Source organism: Chelmon rostratus, chromosome 4, assembly GCF_017976325.1.
Source record: "Chelmon rostratus isolate fCheRos1 chromosome 4, fCheRos1.pri, whole genome shotgun sequence".
NCBI classification, from domain to species: Eukaryota; Metazoa; Chordata; class Actinopteri; order Chaetodontiformes; family Chaetodontidae; genus Chelmon; species Chelmon rostratus.
In genome coordinates, this window is record NC_055661.1 from 6015666 (window position 1) to 6032767 (window position 17102).

The 17102-nt window shown below is 43.4% G+C and overlaps 1 long non-coding RNA gene and 1 other non-coding gene across 2 annotated transcripts; one reads left to right on the plus strand and one right to left on the minus strand.

Annotated features, from left to right (window-relative positions):
* Positions 1-3642: 3642 nt before the first annotated feature.
* LOC121605366 lies at positions 3643-12783 on the plus strand. Its single transcript, XR_006006796.1, has 3 exons — positions 3643-3813; positions 11758-11880; positions 12287-12783. It is a non-coding gene; the product is annotated as an uncharacterized LOC121605366 (long non-coding RNA).
* Positions 12784-14203: 1420 nt separating this feature from the next.
* On the minus strand, positions 14204-14275 carry trnah-gug. The gene has a single exon. It is a non-coding gene; the product is annotated as a tRNA-His (tRNA).
* Positions 14276-17102: the final 2827 nt, after the last annotated feature.

Below are 17102 nucleotides of genomic sequence, written 5' to 3' on the forward strand. Positions count from 1 at the left end.
TGGGGCTGACTTGAGTCCCGAATGAGTAGCTGAGCTGGGTCGGGGTCAGGGCTGACGAGAAAAGGCTGAATACAAGGACCAGAGCAGAGCAGATGGGGCTGCATGCAGCGTTAGGCATCGGAAAACAGGCAATGAACTGCTGACAACGAGGAGGCTGGAAACACAGACGGACTGAGTAGTTACTAGGATCTGGCAGGGTTGATGTGGTAGGGCTGAATCTTTGTAGGAGTCTTGATTACAGGATAGGAAGCAGCTGGGGAGGCTCTGCTCAGGCCCACCACTCTCCACTCAGGCAATAACACACCACATTAAACCACAGGGAGAGAGAGGGCGGGAGCGGGAGACTGCAGACTAGGCAGAGGTGGATGGCGTGACAGTCCCTGTCAGGCACCACCTGGCACACATCTGGGGCAGTCATCATATTTGTGATGGAAATCCCAGATGAGAGACAAGTTCAGGATTTGGCCGCGCTGAATCGAATTGCTTGTTGCTGAGTGTTACCAACCGGTGTCCAAGGCAACATGGAAGGACAAAGAAGGCCAGAGATAGGTTCAGTGAAGACTTGTGTGAAGGCTTGATATTACGGGAACCAGGACAATTAGTCAGAGTAAAGTTGAATCTCTCAAAGAAACAGAACCCACTTCGCCTGACATGCGTTAAGCCACTTAGCTGACCGGATGTTTGAGAGGTTCTTGGTTCTATGATAAAGGGTTGGTCAGTACCAACCAGTGGCGCCATTCCTTCAGAGACAGAAGGCACTTGAGTTCCTTGAGGGCTGTTTCAGCAATGGGTGTCCAGCAGAGAGGTTTCAAGGTGAAGGTGGGGGCTGTAAGTGGGGCAGCAAGTTAGATGTAGTTGTGGATGAATCTTCTTTAGAAGTTTGCAAACCCCGGGAAGTGCTGCAGGTGCTTAAGGTTGGAGGGAGCTGGACACTCGGACACAGGACGGTGACCTCGGTGGGGTCCATTTGCCCCTGAACTAGTGTAGTCACTTATTCAAGGAAGGACACTGGAAACAAGCAATTAAGACCTCTCGGCTTTGACATACAATTGCTTTCAAGGAGGCAATGACTGGGAGCGCCATACGAGGGCGGCATTGAGTTATGGCTGTGAGGGAGAAGAAGTGGCTGTGCGGTTCATCAGTAGTCCTCCCATTACTGATGAGCCAGCTCTTTTGCTATGTGTAAAGGTCAGGTGGACAGGAAGTGGTCTGCTTGGCCACAATACAGACAGGACTGGGAATTAATGGGGTTAGACGGGCCCGTCCTAATTGCATGGGCTCTGGCTCGGAGCAGTTCATGGTGTCTCGGCCAGGCTCAGGATTACTCACAAGTGGACTATTTGGAGTGGTGGAGGGTGAATGGAGAGTCATCCCTTTTAGCAAATCTCTCCTTATGGAGCTCAGAGTCGGTTCTCCACTGGAATGACAGGCGAGATAAGCTGGTCCACACCCAAAGGTTCCACCTGGGAAACTAATTCATGGAAAACACATTGGAGAGCCCTTTAGTTCCACTCACTCTCTCCAGCAAGAGTCTGGAACTCAATGGCAAGCTCAACAACACTATGGGAGCTCTGAGAGAGAGGAAACATCTGGCTGCATCCTTACCATGGACAGGGTGGTCAAAAACTTTCCACATCTCCTGAGTGAAGGTAGCATAGAAGCAGATGGCGGATTGTTTCTCCCACATGGTGGAGGCCCTGGCGAGAACATCTCTTTTCAGTAAGCCAATCGTGGAATGTTAGCCGGAGAGGAGCTGGCCAGGTGAGAAGACAGTAGCTGGTGGCCAGAAGACAGCCAGGGCTGAGTTAAACAGAGAGTCAGTGAGTAGCTGAGACGGGTGGGGGTCCAGGGTTTAGAATCAGGGTTAATGAGACCAGAGGTGGGATACAGGGACTAGAACGGAGCAGACAGAGCTGCAGGGGGAGGAGAAACAGAATTAGATACAGGAATGAGCAAATACGTGACTAGAGAAGGTTGGAAGCACAGACTGACTGAACAGGCACTAGGATCTGGCAAAGCTGAAACGTTGTAGGAGTCTTGGTCACACAATGGGATGTATCTTGAGAGGCTCTGTTCTGGCACACCTGCCTCCATTCAGGCTATCACACAGGGAGAGAGGGACTGTAGGCTAGGCAGAGGTGGAAGGAATGACAATTCAGATCATTCAAGTGGTGGACTGGCCAGATAATATAAGCTGTGAGCACTTCCATCAAACACTGTTTTTCCTGTTCAAATCATTTCATTTGAATAGTTTTGTCAAATCTCATGAGGTGAGAGTATCTAGTATTTCTAGTGTGTTTCTTGAGACCACAACTTTGATAACCACAGGAGCTATAACAGGAGCTGAACACAATATATGAAAACATATTTTCTAAAAAAATCTCTCATACTTTTTAGTAAAATCTTAACATTTCTTCCATCAATATGTTTATGTCATGACTCATTGTTGCAGATTGATGCTGCATGGCTGTGAAGTGAAAACTGAAGTGAGGGTGACACCATGTGGACACATTATGTAGTGCAGAACACTTCAACTCTATTTTGCAAAGGAAATTCACATAAGAAAGAAAATAAAATGCAAAATTCGATCTCATAGTTGTACTTTTAGTATGAATGACAGCCATAATTGAGTTTAGTGAAACTGTCTGACAAAGCATGTGGGAAAGCTGCACAATGTTGATCACCCTACATTTACATACTATTTGATTTCTTTTTTTATTTTAATTTATCCTCTTTCTAGACTGGTATGTCTTATTATTTTTACAATGTAAATATTGCATATCATATATTCATTTTACTCCATCCAGAAAACGTGGTTTGATTTGCACTGATAATCTATATTTTCACACAACCGCTTATCTCTTTAACTGCTTGGCCTATCGTGATTAAATTAAAACATTTCAAAGAAACAAAACATTTATTTGTGCATTAGGAACAGATGAAAGTAGCTACATCCCTATTGCACTGTCTTTAATTAATCACAGCCAGAGACCAATGTCAAGAGTACTATACAGCGCATACTATACAGTATGAGCTACTGCTTTCTTTTCCCTGGACCGCTTTGTGTTGTGCAACAGTAAAAATGTGTCACTTTGTTGCTTGGCAGCCAGAGGACTCTTATAAATGAGTTAATGAATTTGTATTCAGCCAACTTCCCTTGGAGACTGAGGTCCAATAGGTTTGTTCATCCCCTCGACTGTTTCACATTCTCTCACTCTACCAAGCACATTGTGTGCTTCGGCCTTAACAAGCCTATGAAGCTGTCACCACAAATCACAGCAATTCTCTTCTGTTGTGGGCCTCTTGACTCCGTCCGGTGCCTAACACACTGCAGTAAACCTATCAAGGGCAAGAGGTGTGATTCATTTCAGTCTGAAATAATGGCCAAGAAGAAAAGTCTTGATGAGATATGTCTGCCACACACACACACACACACGCGGACTGATTAACTCTGGCCCATAGTTTTTGAAGCTTCCACTGTGCCAATGTTTCTATTCCAATGCTGTGTTGACAGCTGTTGCCATGATTTTCCTCTATCTGCATTAGCAAAGTAAAGTTGAGATTATGACGTGTTTTCATAAATAACTTCTTGTCTGCATTGAGTCGCTTTGAAAACTGTTGTCAAAACTGAATGATCATCATCTCTGCAGATATCAGATCATATTGGGGTTAAGTGCCTTGCTCAAGGGCACATCAGCCAGCTGATGGAGGGAGAGGGGATACGCCACACCCAAGTTTGTCTGCCAGTCCAGTGGGGGAATCAAACCGTAACAGCGATGCTAGCCATTCGACCGGGGACGGAGAGAAGAAGATGTAAGCATTACACTTTATGCTAATGTACCGTTTAGCTCAGGGGTGTCCAAACTACGCCCCATGGGCCAACTGCAGCCCACAATCCATTTTTAATTGGCCCGCAAGAATTCTTATAAATAGCATATAATATGGCCAGCACTTGAAACTTTTGAGTATATTGCACTTCTTAGTTTTAAGACCAGGGGGAGAACAAGGCAGCTGCCCCACCAAAAAAGGACAATCACAGAACAAATTTTCCCCAGGTTACCAAACATGGCAGAACCAAAGAACCGCAAGGTGGAAGGCTCAAGGCAGCATCACTGCTCCCACTGAGTGCACTTTAGCTGAGTTAAAAATATATTCCACAGTATCTGTGTGTTAATAAGCATACATGCACATAACTCGTATGCAGGCACACGTGGGACAAATATCAATAATGCCGCATCAGTTCTGTCACTACTCCACTTTCTTTTATGCATGTTTCTTGTTAACACAATAAATAAATAAGTATAAATCAATAAAAATCAATTTATGGAAAGCTGTGATGAAGGCAGTTTTTTCTGTAATCATACTCAGCAATGTAGCATATTTGACCAACTTTAAATTGATTTTCCTCACTTTAATACACTAAAGGTGAGGCTATATACCTCACCTCTAGAAAGTGGCCCAGCCCCTCCTATATTTTTCTGTATGTGTAAAAGTACGGACACCCCTGGTTTAGCTAATGTCGCCTACTTACCGACACACTTGCGCCAATTAAAATAGTCGCATGTTTTACTTGGTTCACTAGTTTATCTCTTCTCATCATTGTTATTTTTGCTTGGTAGCTAACGTTGGCCAGCTCCGACTTTTGAAATTCCACCTGATGGAATAATGTTAGCAACAGGTCAGAAGTGCTGTTAATTGTCGGCATTAATAAATGAATTAATTAATAAGTTATTGTCAGCATATCTTCTCATGGTTTTGTTGTGTTTCTGCCGCAGGTTAACTTAGAGGCCTGTGTGTGTGTGTGTGCGTGTGTGTGTGTTTGTGTGTGTGTGTGTGTGTGTGTGTGTGTTTGTTTGTTTGTTTCAGTACATGCATTGTGGGCATACAGCCGCCCTGCTTTAACTTTTATCACATTAACACTGAAGTACGTTGGCAGTAATGATACCAGATTACGCCAGTGTCCAGCAAACGGTGTGGGTTTCATAATTGATAATTGATAAACCTCTTTCAGTGCATATTCTGGACAGAGAAGACAGATGGTTTGAAAGAGGGGTAAAGAGGGGTAAGAGAAGGGGTAAGAGAAGCTATCTATGTCAAGGTTGAAAAACCATCTCTGAACAGAGGGGGAGGTCTTAGACACCACCACCATCTCCCACATACAATGCTGTCCTTTCATCTCTCCCTAAGAGATTCAAAGATTTAGCCTCTGAAAACAAACAACAAAGCCATACACACATGGCTCAAGGAGCCTCCCAATGACAACAATGGGACACTAACGAGGCTAACGATTGTCGTTGACACCAAAGGGTTGCACCCCACCCCGCCTTAATGGGGGGATCGTTTGCCTCACAATAGAGTGATACCATTCTTGTTTTGGTGGGTTGGTCTCACTCAGGGGATAAATACTTGAACCTAACATCATTGCATTGGACTAGAGCTGTCCTATCTAGTCTGGTTGCGTACGAACTGATGAAGCCTGCTCGGATGAGAGGCGAAACGTCTTCTAAGACAAACTGACGAGGTCCAGTTGCGAACGATTGAATGCCCTAAAGCTTACAATGACCTGGATGAATGAGAATATTCACAGGCATCTCTCATCTCTAGAAATCTGGCCGAATTTATTAGTCAACCAAACCCGTGACAATCCAGAGTTGAGTCCAGGAGGCAGAACTGCAGTCCTATACGCTTTTCTGCGCTTCCATTAGAGCAGTTACCCACCCAATACTCCATAGAGATCGTGTCTGCTCCCCGACCACGCAAACAAACTAAATCTAAAATAAACAGGAGAGGAGTTATATGTAAAAACTTAAAAACACCAGCACCCCGAGAGTACAGGACAGGAGAATTAAACGTGGACTGCTTAATATCAGACCTCTGTCCTCTAAAGCTGTTTTAGTAAATGAGTTAATACCAGATCATAATATTGATTTATTTTGCCTGACTGAAACCTGGCTGTCTCATGATGAGCATGCTAGCCTAAATGAAGCTACTCCTCCGAGTCATAGTAATACTCATGTTCCTCTAGGCAGCAGCAGAGGAGGTGGAGTTGCAGCCATTTTTGACTCTAGCTTATTGATCAACCCTAGACCTAAACTCAATTATCAGCTATTATTATCAACGCATTTGAAAGCCTTGTTCTTAATCTTTCAAACCGAACCTGGAAAACATCACAGACAGTTTTATTTGTCATAGTGTACCGCCCTCCCTGTCCTTAATCAGAATTTATATCTGAATTCTCAGAGTTTCTATCAGGGCTAGTCCTTAAAACAGACAAAATAATTATTGTAGGTGACTTTAATGTTCATGTGGACGTTAATAATGATAGCCCTAGTACTGCATTTATTTCATTATTAGACTCAATTGGCTTCCGACAGAGTGTTCATGGACCTACTCACTGTTTTAACCACACTCACGACCTTGTTCAGACATATGGCATTGAAATTGAACACTTAATAATTTCAACACAGAATCCTCTTTGTCTGATCATCATTTGATTACTTTTGAATTCCTATTGGCGGACTACCCGCCATTTGGCAAAAATTCCTACACCAGATGCCTATCAGATAGTGCTATAGCTAAATTTAAGGATGTGATCTCATTAGCATTATCTCAATGCTCAGTACAACAGTGGACTGCTGTGATAAGATTAGTCCTTCTCAAATTGATCATCTGATTGATAGTGTTACAGGTTCATTGGTATGACCCTTGACTCAATTGCCCCCTTAAAAAAGAAGACAACAGAACAGAAGAGGTTAGCTCCTTGGTATACCCCCCAAACCTGCAGATTGAAGCAAACGTCACGACAACTTGAAAGGAAATGGCGTTCCACCTATCCAGAAGTATTTTGTCTTGCCTGGCAAGACAGTCTTAAAACATACAGGAAAGCCCTACGAACTGCCAGAGCAGCCTATTACTCTTCACTAATAGAGGAAAATAAAAACAATCCCAGGTTTCTCTTCAGCACTGTAGCCAAGATGACAGTCATAATTCCATTGAACCACGTATTGCCTTAAGCCTCAGTAGTAACGACTTCATGAGTTTCTGTAATGAAATAATTCTAACTATTAGAGACAGAATTCAGCAACTACTGCCTTCAGTGGGTACTGATTTATCTTCAAATACATGAACCATAGCAGTAGCTGTTAAACCTGTCATATTTTTAGACAGCTTCTCTCCTGTCAAGCTTCACAAACTAATTTCAACAATTTCCTCATCAAAATCATCAACCTGAATCTTAGATCCCACCCCGACCAAGCTGTTTAAAGATGTTTTACCCTTAATTGGATCTTTTGTATTAGACATGATCAACCTGTCTCTGTCAATGGGCTATGTACCACAGTTCTTTAAAGTAGCTCTAATAAAACCTCTCCTCAAAAAGCCTACTCTTGATCCAGGGGCCAACTACAGACCTATTAGATATAGGTCTGTAGTTGGCCCCTAGACCTACCCTTTCTCTATAAAATTCTTGAGAAAGCAGTTGCTAGTCAGCTGTGCATCTTTTTACATAACAATAGTGTATTTGAGGATTTCCAGTCCTCTGCTCTGCTTTCCCCGCCCCATCTTCTCGCTCTGCCAATAGGAAGAGAACCAGGAAGAGGAAGTTTAGATAAGGTGGGGGTGTGGCTAGCTAGAGTCTCTCTTTGGGACCATGCGGCCTGTTCAGGTGAGTTTGCGTTGTAAGATACAGAGTTGGCTTGTTTTTTTGATCTTTTTGGTTGTATTCCTGTTTTGTTTGCTTCTTGAAGGAAATGTTAGGGTTTGTTTTCCTGCTTTGTTTGCTTTTTGAAGGAAATGGTAGGGTTTGTTGCTTCTTGAAGGAAATGTTAGAAGAGGCTGTTAAATCTAGTCTGTGGTTTAGGCCTCCACCTTCAGCACCCTCTAAATTTTCCACTCCCTACCCGAACAAGGGTCTGTATCCAATCCCTACTTTCATCTTTTGACTCTACCTCTTTATTTTCTACCCCCTACCCGAACCAGGGTTTGTATTCCCACCCCGCTTTTTTGGTGCAGTTGGTGAGAGGCAGGTGTAGATGATGGTAGTGTGGCAATCGGCAGTTACACGTGGCATCTAGGCCTGTGGTAGCATTGTAGCAGCTAACAATAGCTAAAGCGGTGAGAGTATGATAGTATCTTAGCAGTTAGTATTGGTAGCTAGCAATTAACATTAACAGTATAGGTGAATCTAGCTTTATTGTCTTCTTCTGTTCCTCTTAGCAGGTAGCGGTTAGCACGTAACATTAGCTAAATGGTAGCATCGGAACTGTATTGTCTTCTTCTGTTCTTCTTAGCGGTTAGCATTAGCATTAGCAATAGTTAAATGGTAGCATCGGTACTGGCCACTACCTGGAGCATCTCTGGGTCAGTTGAACGTGGCGGTGCTGTTTGGATTGTGTAGGAGCAGTGTGAACTGGCACTAGGGGGGGTGACTCTGGGACGCCGGAGGTCACTGCCTAACCTCCTGGAGGTGTAGTGGGACTAAGTAGGCGAAACACTGTTGAAGGGAGGTTTCCACCTGATGACCCCCAGAGACGTGTTAGGAATCACTGCTCTTTGGCATGTATAGAGGCAGATTAGAGCTCCAAGGTTCTTCACTGAGAATGAATCCTCTTTTTGAGCACAAGTATCTTGTGTTTAAATTAACTTTGAGGATTTCCAGTCAGGATTTAAAGTGCACCATAGCACAGAGACAGCATTGGTTAAAGTCACAAACGACCTTCTAGTTGCATCAGACAAAGGACTTGTCTCTGTACTGGTATTACTAGATCTTAGCCCCGCATTTGACACTATTGACCATGGCATCCTATTACAGAGACTGGAACACCTCATTGGCATCAAGGGAACTGCATTAAGCTGGTTTAAGTCCTACTTTTCAGAACGATTTCAGTTTGTACTGGTTAATGTTGACTCCTCTGTGTATACTTAAGCAACTCACGGAGTTCCACAGGGTTCTGTGCTTGGACCGATCCTTTTCACTCTGTATATGCTTCCCCTAGGCAACATAATCAGGAAACATTTTCACTGTTATGCAGATGATACTCATCTATATTTATCAATGAAGCCAGAGGAGACCAATCAATTGACTAAACTCCTTAGAAAGTCACTATCCGATGAGAAAGTAACTATGGATGGCATAGCGCTGGCCCCCAGTACAACAGTAAGGAATCTGGGAGTCATCTTTGATCAGGATATGTCATTTAACTCTCACGTAAAACAAATCTCAAGGACTACGTAACATTGTAAAAATCACTTCCTGTCTCAAAATGATGCAGAAAAATGAATCCACGCACTATCAGGCTGTCCCAATTCGTTGCTAAATACCAACTAAATACCCACGTGTTCTGACAAAAACCAGGAAAAGAGACCATATTTCTCCGATATTAGCCGCGCTACACTGGCTGCCTGTAAAATCTCAAATAGAATTTAAAATCCTTCTCCTTACCTACAAAGCATTTAATGGTCAGGTACCATCTTATCTTAAAGAATTTACCCTCTTACCCCAGTAGAATTATGCGATCCCAGAATGCAGGCTTACTGGTGGTTCCTAAAGTCTCTAAAACTAGAATGGGAGCCAGAGCCTTTATTAGTTATCAAGCTCCTCTCCTGTGGAACCATCTTCCAGTCGTTGTCCGGGAGGCAGACACCCTCTCTACATTTAAGAGCAGGCTTAAAACTTTCCTCTTTGATAAACCCTACATTTAGGGCTGGCTCAGGCTTGCCTTGGACCAGCCCCTAGCTACGCTGCCATAGGATTAGGCTGCCGAGGGACTTCCAATGACACCCAAACCTCTCTGTCCTCCTTCTCCATCTGGTTCTGCTCGAGGTTTCTGCCTCCTAAAAGGAAGTTTTTCCTCGCCACTGTCGCCAAGTGCTTGCTCATGAGGGAATTGTTGGGTTTCTGTAGATAAAGGGTTTGGTCTGTACCTGCTCTATATGTAAAGTGTCCTAAGACAACTTTGGTTGTGATGCAGCGCAAAATAAAGTTATATAAAATTGAATTGAATTGAAGTAATTATGCACTAACTTGTAAAAACAGCCGTGTGTCATAGCCCGAGTATAAAACAAGAATGGTAGGAATGGCCAAGACACAGTAAAGGTTTAGAACAAGTGCAGCAGTGGCAGACAAGGAGGGAGCAAACAAGAGTTTGAAATGTGTTGACATTTTCCCATTAATACTGCAGCATGTCTTCTTCAGCTGTCCGATTTACCTTTTCAGTTCAGTCCATCGGGGTTTAAATACCTAGGTATTAATGTGACTTGTCCTTTATCCAGCCTTGCATCAGCTAATTTCACTCCCCTTATCTCAAAGATTATATCTGATATTCAAAGATGCCTCCCCCTTTCATTAATCTGCAAGATCAATGTTGTTAACATGAATATCTTACCAAAACTTCTATTTTTATTCCAGTCAATTCCTCTTTTGCTACCTAAACATTTTTTTGACTCACTGGACAAGATAATGTTCTTTTATTTGGGGCGGGAAGTCACCTAGAGTTCGTAAATCTTTACTGCAGATTTAGGGGAGGACTGCGTTACCTAATTTCCAAGCCTATTATTGGGCTGCTCACATCAATAAACTTTCCTGCTGGTTAAAACCTTCTGGACCCTCTTGGTGTAAATTGGAGCTATCATCCTCTCAGGGACCTTCCACACCTGCTCTACTTTATTCCTCTTTACCTACAAAACCCTCTTTATACATTGACTCAAGTGGTTCTTAACACACTTAAAATCTGATTTCAATTTAGGCGGCACTTTAAATTTATAGCTGCATCTTCCTCAAGTCCTATAAATAATAGCCATTTATTTCTTCCATCACTTTCGGAATCAACATTTTCAATGTGGCATGACAAGGGTATCACGCAATTCAACCATTTATGTAAGTGGTGTATTTGGTAGCTTTGCCAATTTGCCATCTTGCTACGGCCTCCCTGTTAGCCATCTATTTCGCTATTTTCAAATTTGCGGCTTTGTTACTAAGTGTTTCCCTAATTTCCCCTCTGCACCGCCTGAACAGCAATGGGAAACAATGTTATCATTTACTCCTCATCACAGAGGAATCATTTTAAAGTTGTACAATATTATTTTTGGCGTTTAGCAACCACCCAACTGTTAAACATTATTGTACATGGGAAGGGAAACATGAGGAGTCCTGGGAACAAGCCATAGAGAGGGTAAAATCTACCACTTCTTGTGCGCGTCTTGGACTTATTCAATTTAAGGCTTTACACAGGGTGCATTTCTCCAAGTCTAGACTGTCTGTTCTATATCCGGAAGTGGAAGATAAATGCCATGGCTCTCTTTGTCACCTCAGGCACTTGTTTTTTCTTTGTCCTGGCCTGAAAGATTTTTGGGTGAGTTATTTTATTATTATGTCGACTGTTCTTGGTGTAAATCTCCAACCTTGCCCTCTGATTGCTGTATTTAGGATTCCTAATCCCTCACTTGCACTCAACTCTACACAAAAGGATATTATAGCCTTCACATGCTTACTTGCTAGACATTTATTATTGTTACATTGGAAGTTTTCTAAATATCCTTCTATCTCCCGGTGGCTTAAAGACATCTTGTTTTTTTTAAAGCTTGAGAAAATTAAATATACATTAAGAGGATGCACAGTCAAATTTTTTCACAAATGGCAACCCTTTATTTCCTATTTTGCTAATTTAGAGGTACTACCTGATTGAATTTCTGCCTAGGTGGCGATGTGAGTTGATGAACGAGCTCACAGTTTGCTTTGTGTCCTTGTTGCTGTGTCTGTAGCTTACTGCAGTGGCTGAGGAAGCAGATTGTGAAGCCGGGGTCCAAGATGCACGCACTGCGGGCCTTCGAGCTGGGCCGGGACAGGGGGGTCATTGCTGCTGCTCCTGCTGCTGCCTCCGTCGAGTAAGCCCCCCCCCCCCACCTCCATCTACATGCAGGTCATGAGTTGTGTGTGTGTGCACCCCCGCATTATAAGCTACCTCCTGTGTTGCTTTTTACACCAGCATGTCCGACCTGGTCCGCTACAGCTGTATCAGAGTGCTGAGCGGGATGATAAAACATTACGCTATCACTGTTATCGAACCCTCCTGATGAGGCTGTTGGCCCTAAGTGGCCTTTTCCAGGGTGCTTTGAAGGTGAGGCCCAAATGTCTCATTGTTCACCTCATTTGCAGGCAGGTAAAGTCTTCAAAGTCTTGCCATCCCAAGAGAGGGCCCCCTACCCACAACCCAGCCCCCAGTGTCACTGTGCCGTTTAAGACTGAACGCTGACTTTGCTTGTGTCTCATTCTCTCTCTCTCTCTCTACAGGATGGAGCACAAGAAGATGACATCAAAGACAAAGCACCTGGAGGGGGAGGCTGACAAGACAGTGTGTGTACAGCACTCAGCATACTCCTGCCAACGTTTGATATGTCAGGTCAAAGAAAAGCAGGAAGACAATGACTGACTCCCTGCATTAATACTGACGTGACAATTCAATGTTCTATTGTACCAGGGCTGCCCTCTACCACCTCCACCTCCACCACCACCACCACCACCACCTCCAGTGCCTCCGCAGGATCGACCAGGTGCACAATCTACAGGAGGTAGAAGAGGGAGGAGAAGGACAGGGACGTCCCGTCCAAGGCCGAGGGCAGCACATAGGAGAAGCCCGGAGCCCCCTGCGATATGTGCGGTGCCCCCAGAGGGCTGGAAAAAGGATATGGCTTCTACAGAGGGCAGTTTTTCTGTTGTCTGGAGGACTGGCCTGGGGGAAGACCACCACACCAGTGGCTGGAGGAGCAGCTCAGGCACAATGAGGGGAACATCCCACGAACAACACTGTGGAGGATGAAGAGGAAGCATCTCCAGGAGGACAGTGAGCAGCAGCCACTGGCACAAAAGAAAAGAAAGCCTCACAAGCTGAGGACATGCCAGCGCTGTGGTCAGCCTGCCCAGTAAGACTACGGCCACAGGCAGCTCATCAGCCCTCAGAAAAAGGAGTTTTTCTGTGTTCTTTATGAGGGTAGACCTCTGGATGTGGTGGCTGGCGGAGAGGAAAACCAGAGAGGAGGAGCAGGAGCTGGAGGTGAAGGAGGAGGAGAATAAGTAGAGACAAATGTATCAAGTTTTTTTTTGTATTATTCATTTTTATGAATGATATGATGGTGTATATTATGTAATTATTATAATCATAGTGTTATTGTGTTCTTTTTTCAAAATTAACAATGTTTATGTTTGTGATTATTCACTTGTTCAATAGGAATAAATGCTTGAATGCTTCAAATGTACTAAGTTCATTCATTCATGTATGTGCAGGCAGTAATACATGTGTGCTGATGTAGTGAATGGAACCTGCACACAGGAACCGAGAAAACAAGCGCACTTGTTGACGAACCGCGTGGCTAATTTGCATAAAGGGGCGTGTGCTTCTGGTTGGCTGAGCGGTGTAACGTTCCGTTTTCGGAGGTGAAAGTTGGGAAAACAAAGAAAGGGAGAAGGAAAACGATCGCCTTTGGCACCGTGTGACGAAGGAGGTGTCACCAACCAGACGGTGAGGTCGCGGGGTCGGTGCCCTATGGCGTTGGATCGAAAGAACGGGAACAATAATCTGTTTTGACCGCTCATTGTAGTCTTCGCATTCACACACACACACACACACACACACACACACACACACACACACACACACATACACACCTGAGAAACAGGGAAAAAAACGATGAGACAAGGAGACGCAGCTTGCCTTTGCAGAGTCCCTGGAGTCATCCTCGATCTCACACTGCCCCCTGCTGTCGAAAAACTGCCAATCGCTGAGTCAAAACGAAAGACTCCATGTCTCACATATTCATAATCTCATATTTTGAAGCACAGTAAAACCAAACAATTACATTCACACAAATGTGATCACACGTTCGCTAACAGTGGCATTTTTCGGCGTGGACCCTATTTCCCATGTTTTTGTGTTGATGTTTATCAGCCAGGTCCTGCTGAGCAGTGGTGTGATGACCCATATCTCTCCTACCTCAAAGATCAGATCATGTCCTGGCCATCCATGTCCACCTCCATAGGAGATTTACGTGCTAATAGCCCCTATATAAACATTAGCACGTGTGGATTGGCAAACAGGTGAGCTACGCTTTTGCGTGTGAGCCTTGTGCCAGTCATATGGCAACGATCTCTGTTTTTTAATGTCTCTTCTTGATTTTTGACGGTGTACAGGGACCACAGTGGACCTGAAAAAACTGCCGTGACCCGGATTCGAACCGGGGTTGCTGCGGCCACAACGCAGAGTACTAACCACTATACGATCACGGCGAGCTAGACGGAACCTGACAAGACCCAAAGACCACCTATTCCAGAGCCACATGTACCCAGAGAGGATGTACTGTCAGTGTATCATTCCGCTTTTGTTATTTTCTGTCGAGCTATAATTTAGCGACTCTTCATCATAATCATCCCATATCAGTGTGCGGGTCTTAATTGAGCTTTCAGTTTGTTTCTGGTGACTCGCTTCTTTATACTTGTTCATTTATACTTGTTCAGCTTTATACGGTAGAACGCCCTGTGAGGTGTGTGGTTTTTTTTTTTACTGCAAATACTTTGGCTGACGATCTATTACGGAGGTGGCAGTTTAAGGTAAGAGGCAGAGGCATTCATTTGTTTATTAACGCTCGACCTAATAACAGATGTATCTGAAAGATCCCAAAAGATTACCCCAAAATTTCTAAATCTGCATGTGAACAGACTTTTAATACTGAAGCCTGTGCATGAATGGGCCAAGACAATCAGGAATTATCCTTCCAGATATTAAATCAGCAACATGTGACTAACTAAGCTGATCCCCCAAAAACGTCAACTTTAGATTTTTATATGAGTTTCCCCATCTCACTAGTCCTCCATTGTCATGATTTTGCATACAAGTGAAGAAGTCTGTGTATGAGTGAAAGAGGCTGAAAAGGTCTGATGAAAAGCTTCTCTAGCTTAACTCCAAATAGATTACATTCAAATAAAGTGATGTCTCATTTTTCCAGACATCCTTTGAAGGGCTCTGCTACAACAAAAGCTGCTCCTGCAGCAGCTGACCAACACACAAGTGGTTTGATTTAGTGAAGTCAGAAAGATTAATGCTTGAATATGTAAAATTACAGCAGATATTATTCAATGAAATGAACCTTTAACGGCCTGGAACTAAATGGAATACACAAAAATCACCTGTACTAAATCAGAGGATCAGCTGATAAATCATTAACTGTAACACACTGTATACATTTTTACCTCTGACATAATCTGGTACATTAAATATCTGTGGACAATAGCAGACAAAACCATACAGCCAACAAAGCTTCATTTTACTGAAACTTAACAGCGATTAACACTATGAAGTTAGTTACTAAATATTACACTCACAAATGATCCAAACATTTTTAGACAAAACTACAATGTGAAAACTATTCATTTTAAGTTAGTGATGATGAAACTACTGAAGCTGCTTGGTATTTCTGAGGAATACACGACCAAATCCTTCATAGAAATCAATAAACATAGTGCACGTAAAAAACTGATATTAATGGATTTTGTCATTCCTGTAATTCTCTGTCTGCCTTGATTTGGGAGACAATCACGCTCTACGTTTTGGAACTACAGTATCCAAAACTACCCATGGACCTGTCCCTGGATTACGGTCATATTAAAGAAAACTTGCTTCATGTTCAAGAAGACATTTTGCCTCTCATCCAAGAGGCATCTTCAGTTGTAACTGACTGGTGGGGAGTCCCAGGCATTTATCCTCTTGCAGGATTGTTCACAACTTGGAAGCCCTTGAGGTCGCACATGAGTTGTCCAACCACCTGCCTAACAATGCTACAGGAGGATAAATGCCTGTGTCTCCCCACCAGTCAGTCAGTTGAGAGTCCATGTAGGCAGACACCTCACACTCTCCATACGCCTGAAGGACATAAACACACACATGCAGGTATGGACACAAGCGCATATGACCCAGATGACAACCAGGTCAACAAACTTGGCTGGAAAGTGATTCCACACCGAATTGTTTGAAAAAACAACAAATAACAGATGGGTGGAGGTTTAGCCTGTTGTGGCACAAAAAAGGAACAAAATCACACAGTGTGTTCATCTGGAAGAGTGAAGATACACCACCCTGTGGGACTTACTGGAACTTCACCAATACTTCTGACTGCTTTGTTTCCATGGTTTCCTGCTGATGATGTGTCATTTGTCTCCATGGCATCTGTGGTCAGATTTCAGAGTGACCCACCTTTCTCCTGGACACACACACAGAACATACACATGTCAATAATAATCAATAACATCCTAATGGAAATTATGTTGTCATTTAATTGTGTGATGGATGAAATGAAGCGACAAATAAACGATAAATGCAGTAACACGCAAATTTATTAAGTTAGGTGAGCCACCCCCCCAGACTCCCACGCAAGACCTGTAAGCCTAGTTTCATAAACAGGGTGTGGACAGATATGCCAGGCTTATGCTGGACTTTCCCCTCTTTTGCGAAGGATGAGCAAACAGCTGCTATCTGCTGCTCTGCAGGCCAATGGCTGGTTCAGACTGATCGAACGATCACAGTGCACTGGGCCACGGGGGGAATTCAATAAAATAAATGAAAAAAGCACACTGAAAAGAGTAAAACTAATTTGATTTCTTTAGTTCAACAAATTCCATGGCGCCTTGTTTAAAAGAACACCTCACTGAAAACCCACAATATGTTTTACATACAATACAATGTTTAAGGGCATTATTTCAGCAAAACCCACGGTATGGCATTGCCACATGACATTACCGAAGTACTCATCTAAAATATATGGCAATGCCTAATATTTGCATGTGATGAGCAAGAGAGCAGAGAAAATGGCTTTCATTGTATTCTGGTGCATATTTCAGCACCATGGACAGAGAGTATAGGTCTGATCATCAGTCGTCATTTGTTTAAACTGCACAGAAAATAAAGAAACTGGTACTTGGTTGGTAGCAGCACATGACAAGTAACACACATGAGTAAAACTTACTTTTTACTCCACTACATTTGCCATTTATACCTTTGTTATAACCAGTGTACTCAAAGTGTTGGAGGGGAGATCGTGTGAGAAGCACCTCTGCTGCTGAT